The following is an 8,710-nucleotide window of genomic DNA, read 5'->3' on the forward strand; positions in this document are numbered from 1 at the left end:
TTTTCTTGTGATTTTGTGTTTTATATTGAAGTTTTGTTTTCTTGTGATTTTTGTGTTTATATTGAAGTTTTGTTTTCTTGTGATTTTGTGTTTGTATTGAAGTTTTGTTTTCTTGTGATTTTTGTGTTTATATTGAGGTTTTGTTTTCTTGTGATTTTGTGTTTGTATTGAGTTTTGTTGTTTTCTTGTGATTTTTGTGTTTATATTGAGGTTTTGTTTTCTTGTGTGATTTTTTGTGTTTGAGGTTTGTTTTCTTGTGATTTTTGTGTTTGTATTGAAGTTTTGTTTTCTTGTGATTTTTGTTTATATTGTGTTTATATTTTTGTGTTTTAAGTTTTTTGTTTTCTTGTTTTCTTGTTTTTTTTCTTGTGTTTTTTGTGTTTGTATTGAAGTTTTGTTTTCTTGTGATTTTTTCTTGTGTTTATATTGAAGTTTGTTTTCTTGTGATTTTTGTGTTTGTATTGAGGTTTTGTTTTCTTGTGATTTTTGTGTTTATTGAGGTGATTTTTCTTGTGATTTTTGTGTATTGATTGAGGTGTTGTTTTCTTGTGATTTTTGTGTTTATATTGAGGTGTTGTTTTCTTGTGATTTTTGTGTTTATATTGAAGTTTTGTTTTCTTGTGATTTTTGTGTTTATATTGAAGTTTTGTTTTCTTGTGATTTTTTTGTTTGTATTGAGGTTTTGTTTTCTTGTGATTTTTGTGTTTGTATTGAAGTTTTGTTTTCTTGTGATTTTTGTGTTTTGTTTATTGATTTTGAGTGATTTTGTTTTCTTGTGATTTTTGTGTTTTGTATTGAAGTTTTGTTTTCTTGTGATTTTTGTGTTTGTATTGAGGTGTTTGTTTTCTTGTGATTTTTGTGTTTATTTGAGGTATTGAGTGTTTTATTGAAGTGTTGTTTTCTTGTGATTTTTTGTGATTTTTGTGTTTGTATTGAGGTGTTGTTTTCTTGTTTTCTTGTGATTTTTGTGTTTATATTGAGGTGTTGTTTTCTTGTGATTTTTGTGTTTATATTGAAGTTTTGTTTTCTTGTGATTTTTGTGTTTATATTGAAGTTTTGTTTTCTTGTGATTTTTGTGTTTATATTGAAGTTTTGTTTTCTTGTGATTTTTGTGTTTATATTGAGTTTTGTTTTCTTGTGATTTTTGTGTTTGTATTGAAGTTTTGTTTTCTTGTGATTTTTGTGTTTGTATTGAAGTTTTGTTTTCTTGTGATTTTTGTGTGTTTGTATTGAGGTTTGTTTTCTTGTGATTTTGTGTTTATATTTTGTTTTGTATTGAAGTTTTGTTTTCTTGTGATTTTTGTGTTTATATTGAGTGTTGTTTTCTTGTGATTTTTGTGTTTATATTGAGTTGTTTTCTTTTCTTGTGATTTTTTTTGAAGTTTTGTGTGATTTTGTATTGTGATTTTTGTGTTTATATTGAAGTGTGTTTTCTTGTGATTTTTGTGTTTATATTGAGTTTTGTTTTCTTGTGATTTTTGTGTTTATATTGAGAAGTTTTGTTTTCTTGTGATTTTTTGTGTTTATATTGAGGTTTTGTTTTCTTGTGATTTTGTGTTTGTATTGAGGTTTGTTTTCTTGTGATTTTTTGTGTGTTTATATTGATTTTTTGTTTTCTTGTGATTTTTTGTGTTTGTTGTGAAGTTTGTTTTCTTGTGATTTTTGTGTTTGTATTGAAGTTTTGTTTTCTTGTGATTTTTTGTGTTTATATTGAGGTTTTGTTTTCTTGTGATTTTTGTGTTTATATTGAGGTGTTGTGATTTTTGTTGTGATTTTTTTGTGATTTTTGTGTTTATATTGAGGTGTTGTTTTCTTGTGATTTTTTGTGTTTATATTGAAGTTTTGTTTTCTTGTGATTTTTGTGTGTTTATATTGAAGTTTTGTTTTCTTGTGATTTTTGTGTTTTTGTGTTTATATTGAAGTTTTGTTTTCTTGTGATTTTTGTGTTTGTATTGAGGTTTTGTTTTCTTGTGATTTTTGTGTTTATATTGAAGTTTTGTTTTCTTGTGATTTTTTGTGTTTGTATTGAGGTTTGTTTTCTTGTGATTTTTGTGTTTATATTGAAGTTTTGTTTTCTTGTGATTTTTGTGTTTGTATTGAAGTTTTGTTTTCTTGTGATTTTTGTGTTTGTATTGAGGTTTTGTTTTCTTGTGATTTTTGTGTTTGTATTGAAGTTTTGTTTTCTTGTGATTTTTGTGTTTATATTGAAGTTTTGTTTTCTTGTGATTTTTGTGTTTATATTGAGGTTTGTTTTCTTGTGATTTTTTGTGTTTGTATTGAGGTGTTGTTTTTTTCTTGTGATTTTTTGTGTTTATATTGAGGTGTTGTTTTTGTGTGTTGTGATTTTTGTGTTTCTGAGTTTTGTGTTGTTTTTTGTGATTTTTGTGTTTATATTGAATTTTTTGTGAGGTATTTGTTTTTCTTGTGATTTTTTGTGTTTGTATTGAAGTTTTGTTTTCTTGTGATTTTTGTGTTTATATTGAAGTTTTGTTTTCTTGTGATTTTTGTGTTTGTATTGAGGTATTTTTGTGTTTGTATTGAGGTGTTGTTTTCTTGTGATTTTTGTGTTTTTTGTATTGAGTTTTGTTTTCTTGTGATTTTTGTGTTTATATTGAGGTTTTGTATTGAAGTTTGTTTTCTTGTGATTTTGTGTGTTTATATTGAAGTTTTGTTTTCTTGTGATTTTTTGTGTTTGTATTGAAGGTTTGTTTTCTTGTGATTTTTGTGTTTATATTGAGGTTTGTTTTCTTGTGATTTTTGTGTTTATATTGAGGTTTTGTTTTCTTGTGATTTTTGTGTTTTTTTCTTGTATTTTTTGATATTGAGGTTTTGTTTTCTTGTGATTTTTGTGTTTGTATTGAAGTTTTGTTTTCTTGTGATTTTTGTGTTTATATTGAGTTTTGTTTTGTTTTCTTGTGATTTTTGTGTTTATATTGAGGTGTTGTTTTCTTGTGATTTTTGTGTTTATATTGAGGTTTTGTTTTCTTGTGATTTTTTGTTTTTATATTGAAGTTTTTGTTTTCTTGTGATTTTTGTGTTTGTATTGAGGTGTTGTTTTCTTGTGATTTTTGTGTTTATATTGAGGTTTGTTTTCTTGTGATTTTTGTGTTTATATTGAGGTTTTTCTTGTGATTTTTGTGTTTATATTGAAGTTTTGTTTTCTTGTGATTTTTTGTGTTTGATTGAAGTTTGTTTTCTTGTGATTTTTGTGTTTGTATTGAAGTTTTGTTTTCTTGTGATTTTTTGTGTTTTGTATTGAAGTTTTGTTTTCTTGTGATTTTTGTGTTTGTATTGAGTTTTCTTGTGATTTTGTTTGTTGTTTTCTTGTGATTTTGTGTTTATATTGAGGTTTTGTTTTCTTGTGATTTTTGTGTTTATATTGAGGTGTTGTTTTCTTGTGATTTTGTGTTTTGTATTGAAGTTTGTTTTCTTGTGATTTTTTGTGTTTATATTGAAGTTTTGTTTTCTTGTGATTTTTGTGTTTTGTATTGAAGTTTTGTTTTCTTGTGATTTTTGTGTTTTATTGAGGTTTTTTTCTTGTGATTTTTGTGTTTTGTATTGAAGTTTGTTTTCTTGTGATTTTGTGTTTGTATTGAAGTTTTGTTTTCTTGTGATTTTTGTGTTTATATTGAGTTTTGTTTTCTTGTGATTTTTGTGTTTGTATTGAGGTTTTGTTTTCTTGTGATTTTTATTGTGTTTTGTTTTCTTGTGATTTTTTGTTTTCTTGTGATTTTTTGTGTTTGTATTTGAAGTTTTCTTGTTGTTTTCTTGTGATTTTTGTGTTTATATTGATGTTTTGTTTTCTTGTGATTTTTGTGTTTGTATTGAAGTTTTGTTTTCTTGTGATTTTTGTGTTTATATTGATGTTTTGTTTTCTTGTGATTTTTGTGTTTGTATTGAAGTTTGTTTGTGTTTATATTGAGTTTTGTTTTCTTGTGATTTTTGTGTTTGTATTGAAGTTTTGTTTTCTTGTGATTTTTGTGTTTGTATTGAAGTTTTGTTTTCTTGTGATTTTTGTGTTTATATTGAGGTGTTGTTTTCTTGTGATTTTTGTGTTTATATTGAGGTGTTGTTTTCTTGTGATTTTTTATATTGTGTTTGTATTGAAGTTTTTGTTTTCTTGTGATTTTGTGTGTTTGTATTGAAGTTTTGTTTTCTTGTGATTTTTGTGTTTATATTGATTTTTGTTTTCTTGTGATTTTTGTGTTTATATTGAAGTTTTGTTTTCTTGTGATTTTTGTGTTTGTATTGAGGTGTTTGTTTTCTTGTGATTTTTTGTGTTTGAAGTTATTGAGTTTATTTTTTGTTTTCTTGTGATTTTTTGTTTTTGTATTGAAGTTTTGTTTTCTTGTGATTTTTTTGTGTGTTTGTATTGAAGTTTGTTTTCTTGTGATTTTTTGTGTGTTTGTATTGAGGTTTTGTTTTCTTGTGATTTTTGTGTTTATATTGAGGTGTTGTTTTCTTGTGATTTTTTGTGTTTGAGGTGTTGTTTTCTTGTGATTTTTGTGTTTGTATTGAAGTTTTGTTTTCTTGTGATTTTTGTGTTTATATTGAAGTTTGTTTTCTTGTGATTTTTGTGTTTGTTTTTGTTTTCTTGTGATTTTTGTGTTTATATTGAGTTTTGTTTGTTTTCTTGTGATTTTTGTGTTTATATTGAGGTGTTGTTTTCTTGTGATTTTTGTTTTGTATTAAGTTTGTATTGAAGTTTTTGTTTTCTTGTGATTTTTGTTTATATTGAAGTTTTGTTTTCTTGTGATTTTTGTGTTTGTATTGAGGTGTTGTTTTCTTGTGATTTTTGTGTTTATATTGAGTATTGATTTTTTGTTTTTTTGTTTTCTTGTGATTTTTGTGTTTGTATTGATTGAGTTTTCTTGTTTTCTTGTGATTTTTTTGTTTTTTGTGTTTATATTGAAGTTTTGTTTTCTTGTGATTTTTGTGTTTGTATTGAAGTTTTGTTTTCTTGTGATTTTTTGTGTTTGTATTGAAGTTTGTTTTCTTGTGATTTTTTGTGTTTGTATTGAAGTTTGTTTTCTTGTGATTTTGTGTGTTTATTTTGTTTTCTTGTGATGTTTTTGTTTTCTTGTGATTTTGTGTTTATATTGAGGTGTTGTTTTCTTGTGATTTTTGTGTTTATATTGAGGTGTTGTTTTCTTGTGATTTTTGTGTTTTGTATTGAAGTTTTGTTTTCTTGTGATTTTGTGTTTATATTGATTTTTGTTTTGTTTTCTTGTGATTTTTTGTGTTTGTATTGAAGTGTTGTTTTCTTGTGATTTTTGTGTTTATATTGAAGTTTTGTTTTCTTGTGATTTTTGTGTTTGTATTGAAGTTTTGTTTTCTTGTGATTTTTGTGTTTGTATTGAGGTTTTGTTTTCTTGTGATTTTTGTGTTTATATTGAGGTTTTGTTTTCTTGTGATTTTTGTGTTTGTATTGAAGTTTTGTTTTCTTGTGATTTTTTGTGTTTTTGTATTGAAGTTTTGTTTTCTTGTGATTTTTTGTGTTTGTATTGAAGTTTTGTTTTCTTGTGATTTTGTGTTTATTGAGGTTTTGTTTTCTTGTGATTTTGTGTTTATATTGAGGTGTTGTTTTCTTGTGATTTTTGTGTTTTATATTGAGGTTTGTTTTCTTGTGATTTTTGTGTTTATATTGAAGTTTTGTTTTCTTGTGATTTTTGTTTATATTGTGTTTATATTGATTGTTTTGTTTTCTTGTGATTTTTTGTGTTTGTATTGAAGTTTTGTTTTCTTGTGATTTTTGTTTATGTTTGTATTGAGAAGTTTTGTTTTCTTGTTTTTTGTTTTTATTGTGATTTTGATTTTTGTGTTTATTTTGTTTTATATTGAGGTGTTGTTTTCTTGTGATTTTTGTGTTTGTATTGAAGTTTGTTTTCTTGTGATTTTTTGTTTATATTGAAGTTTTGTTTTCTTGTGATTTTTGTGTTTATATTGAGGTTTGTGTTTTCTTGTGATTTTTTTTGTTTATATTGTATTGAAGTTTTGTTTTCTTGTGATTTTGTGTTTGTATTGAAGTTTTGTTTTCTTGTGATTTTTTGTGTTTGTATTGAAGTTTTGTTTTCTTGTGATTTTTGTGTTTGTATTGAGGTTTTGTTTTCTTGTGATTTTTGTGTTTATATTGAGGTGTTGTTTTCTTGTGATTTTTGTGTTTGTATTGAGGTGTTGTTTTCTTGTGATTTTTGTGTTTATATTGAGGTTTGTTTTTTTGTGTTGTGATTTTGTGTTTTGTATTGAAGTTTTGTTTTCTTGTGATTTTTGTGTTTATATTGAAGTTTTGTTTTCTTGTGATTTTTGTGTGTATTGAGGTTTGTTTTCTTGTGATTTTTTGTATATTGAGGTTTTGTTTTCTTGTGATTTTTGTGTTTGTATTGAAGTTTTGTTTTCTTGTGATTTTTGTGTTTGTATTGAAGTTTTGTTTTCTTGTGATTTTTGTGTTTGTATTGAAGTTTTGTTTTCTTGTGATTTTTGTGTTTGTATTGAAGTTTTGTTTTCTTGTGATTTTTTGTGTTTGTATTGAGGTTTTGTTTTCTTGTGATTTTTGTGTTTATATTGAGGTTTTGTTTTCTTGTGATTTTTGTGAGTTTTGTATTGAATTGTTTTGTTTTCTTGTTTTCTTGTGATTTTTTTTTCTTGTGATTTTTGTATTGAAGTTTTGTTTTCTTGTGATTTTTGTGTTTTGTATTGAGGTTTGTTTTCTTGTGATTTTTGTGTTTGTATTGAGGTTTTGTTTTCTTGTGATTTTTGTGTGTTTATATTGAGGTTTTGTTTTCTTGTGATTTTTGTGTTTATATTGAAGTTTTGTGTTGTTTTCTTGTGATTTTTGTTTATATTGTGTTTTTTCTTGTGATATTGAAGTTTTGTTTTCTTGTGATTTTTTTCTTGTGTTTTTATATTGAAGTTTTGTTTTCTTGTGATTTTGTGTTTTGTATTGAAGTTTTGTTTTCTTGTGATTTTTGTGTTTGTATTGAGGTGTTGTTTTCTTGTGATTTTTTTTTATATTGAAGTGTTTATATTGAGGTTTTGTTTTCTTGTGATTTTTGTGTTTGTATTGAAGTTTTGTTTTCTTGTGATTTTTGTGTTTTATATTGAAGTTTTGTTTTCTTGTGATTTTTTGTGTTTGTATTGAGTTTTCTTGTGATTTTGTGTTTATATTGAGGTTTGTTTTCTTGTGATTTTGTGTTTGTATTGAAGTTTTGTTTTCTTGTGATTTTTGTGTTTATATTGAAGTTTTGTTTTCTTGTGATTTTTGTGTTTTATATTGAAGTGTTGTTTTCTTGTGATTTTGTTTTCTTTGTGATTTTTCTTGTGTGTTTATATTGAAGTTTTGTTTTCTTGTGATTTTTTGTGTTTATATTGAAGTTTTGTTTTCTTGTGATTTTGTGTGTTTGTATTGAGTTTTGTTTTCTTGTGATTTTTGTGTTTATATTGAGGTGTTTGTTTTCTTGTGATTTTTGTGTATTGAGTATTGAAGATTTTGTTTTCTTGTGATTTTTGTGATTTTTGTGTTTATATTGAAGTTTTGTTTTCTTGTGATTTTGTGTTTGTATTGAGGTTTTCTTGTGATTTTTTGTGTTTATATTGAGGTTTGTTTTCTTGTGATTTTTGTGTTTTGTATTGAGGTGTTGTTTTCTTGTGATTTTTTGTGTTTATATTGAGTTTTGTTTTCTTGTGATTTTTGTGTTTTGTATTGAAGTTTGTTTTCTTGTGATTTTTTGTTTATATTGAAGTTTTGTTTTCTTTTGATTTTTGTGTTTGTATTGAAGTTTTGTTTTCTTGTGATTTTTGTGTTTATATTGAGGTTTTGTTTTCTTGTGATTTTTGTGTTTATATTGAAGTTTTGTTTTCTTGTGATTTTTGTGTTTGTATTGAAGTTTTGTTTTCTTGTGATTTTTGTGTTTGTATTGAAGTTTGTTTTCTTGTGATTTTTGTGTATTGAAGTTTTGTATTCTTGTGATTTTTGTGTTTGTATTGAGTTTGTTTTCTTGTGATTTTTTGTTTGTATTGATTTTTTTCTTGTTTTTTTTGTGTTTATATTGAGGTGTTGTTTTCTTGTGATTGTTTTCTTGAGGTTTTGTTTTCTTGTGATTTTTGTGTTTTTTGAAGTGTTTTCTTGTGATTTTTGTGTTTTGTATTGAGTTTGTTTTCTTGTGATTTTTGTGTTTGTATTGAGGTTTTGTTTTCTTGTGATTTTTGTGTTTATATTGAAGTTTTGTTTTCTTGTGATTTTTGTGTTTGTATTGAAGTTTTTCTTGTTTTCTTGTGATTTTGTGTTTGTATTGAGGTTTGTTTTCTTGTGATTTTGTGTTTATTGAGGTATTGATTTTTTGTGTTTATATTTTTTGTTTTCTTGTGATTTTGTGTTTTATATTGAAGTTTTCTTGTTTTCTTGTGATTTTTTTCTTGTGTTTTTTGTGTTTGTATTGAAGTTTTGTTTTCTTGTGATTTTTTGTTTTCTTGTATTGAAGTTTGTTTTCTTGTGATTTTTGTGTTTGTATTGAAGTTTGTTTTCTTGTGATTTTTGTGTTTGTATTGAAGTTTTTGTTTTCTTGTGATTTTTGTGTTATTGAGGTATTGATTTTTTGTGATTTTTCTTGTGTTTGTATTGAAGTTTTGTTTTCTTGTGATTTTTTGTGTTTATATTGAGTTTTGTTTTCTTGTTTTCTTGTGATTTTTGATTTTTGTGTTTTTTCTTGTGATT

This window comes from Tachypleus tridentatus, chromosome 9 (genome assembly GCF_004210375.1).
Source record: "Tachypleus tridentatus isolate NWPU-2018 chromosome 9, ASM421037v1, whole genome shotgun sequence".
Classification (NCBI taxonomy): domain Eukaryota; kingdom Metazoa; phylum Arthropoda; class Merostomata; order Xiphosura; family Limulidae; genus Tachypleus; species Tachypleus tridentatus.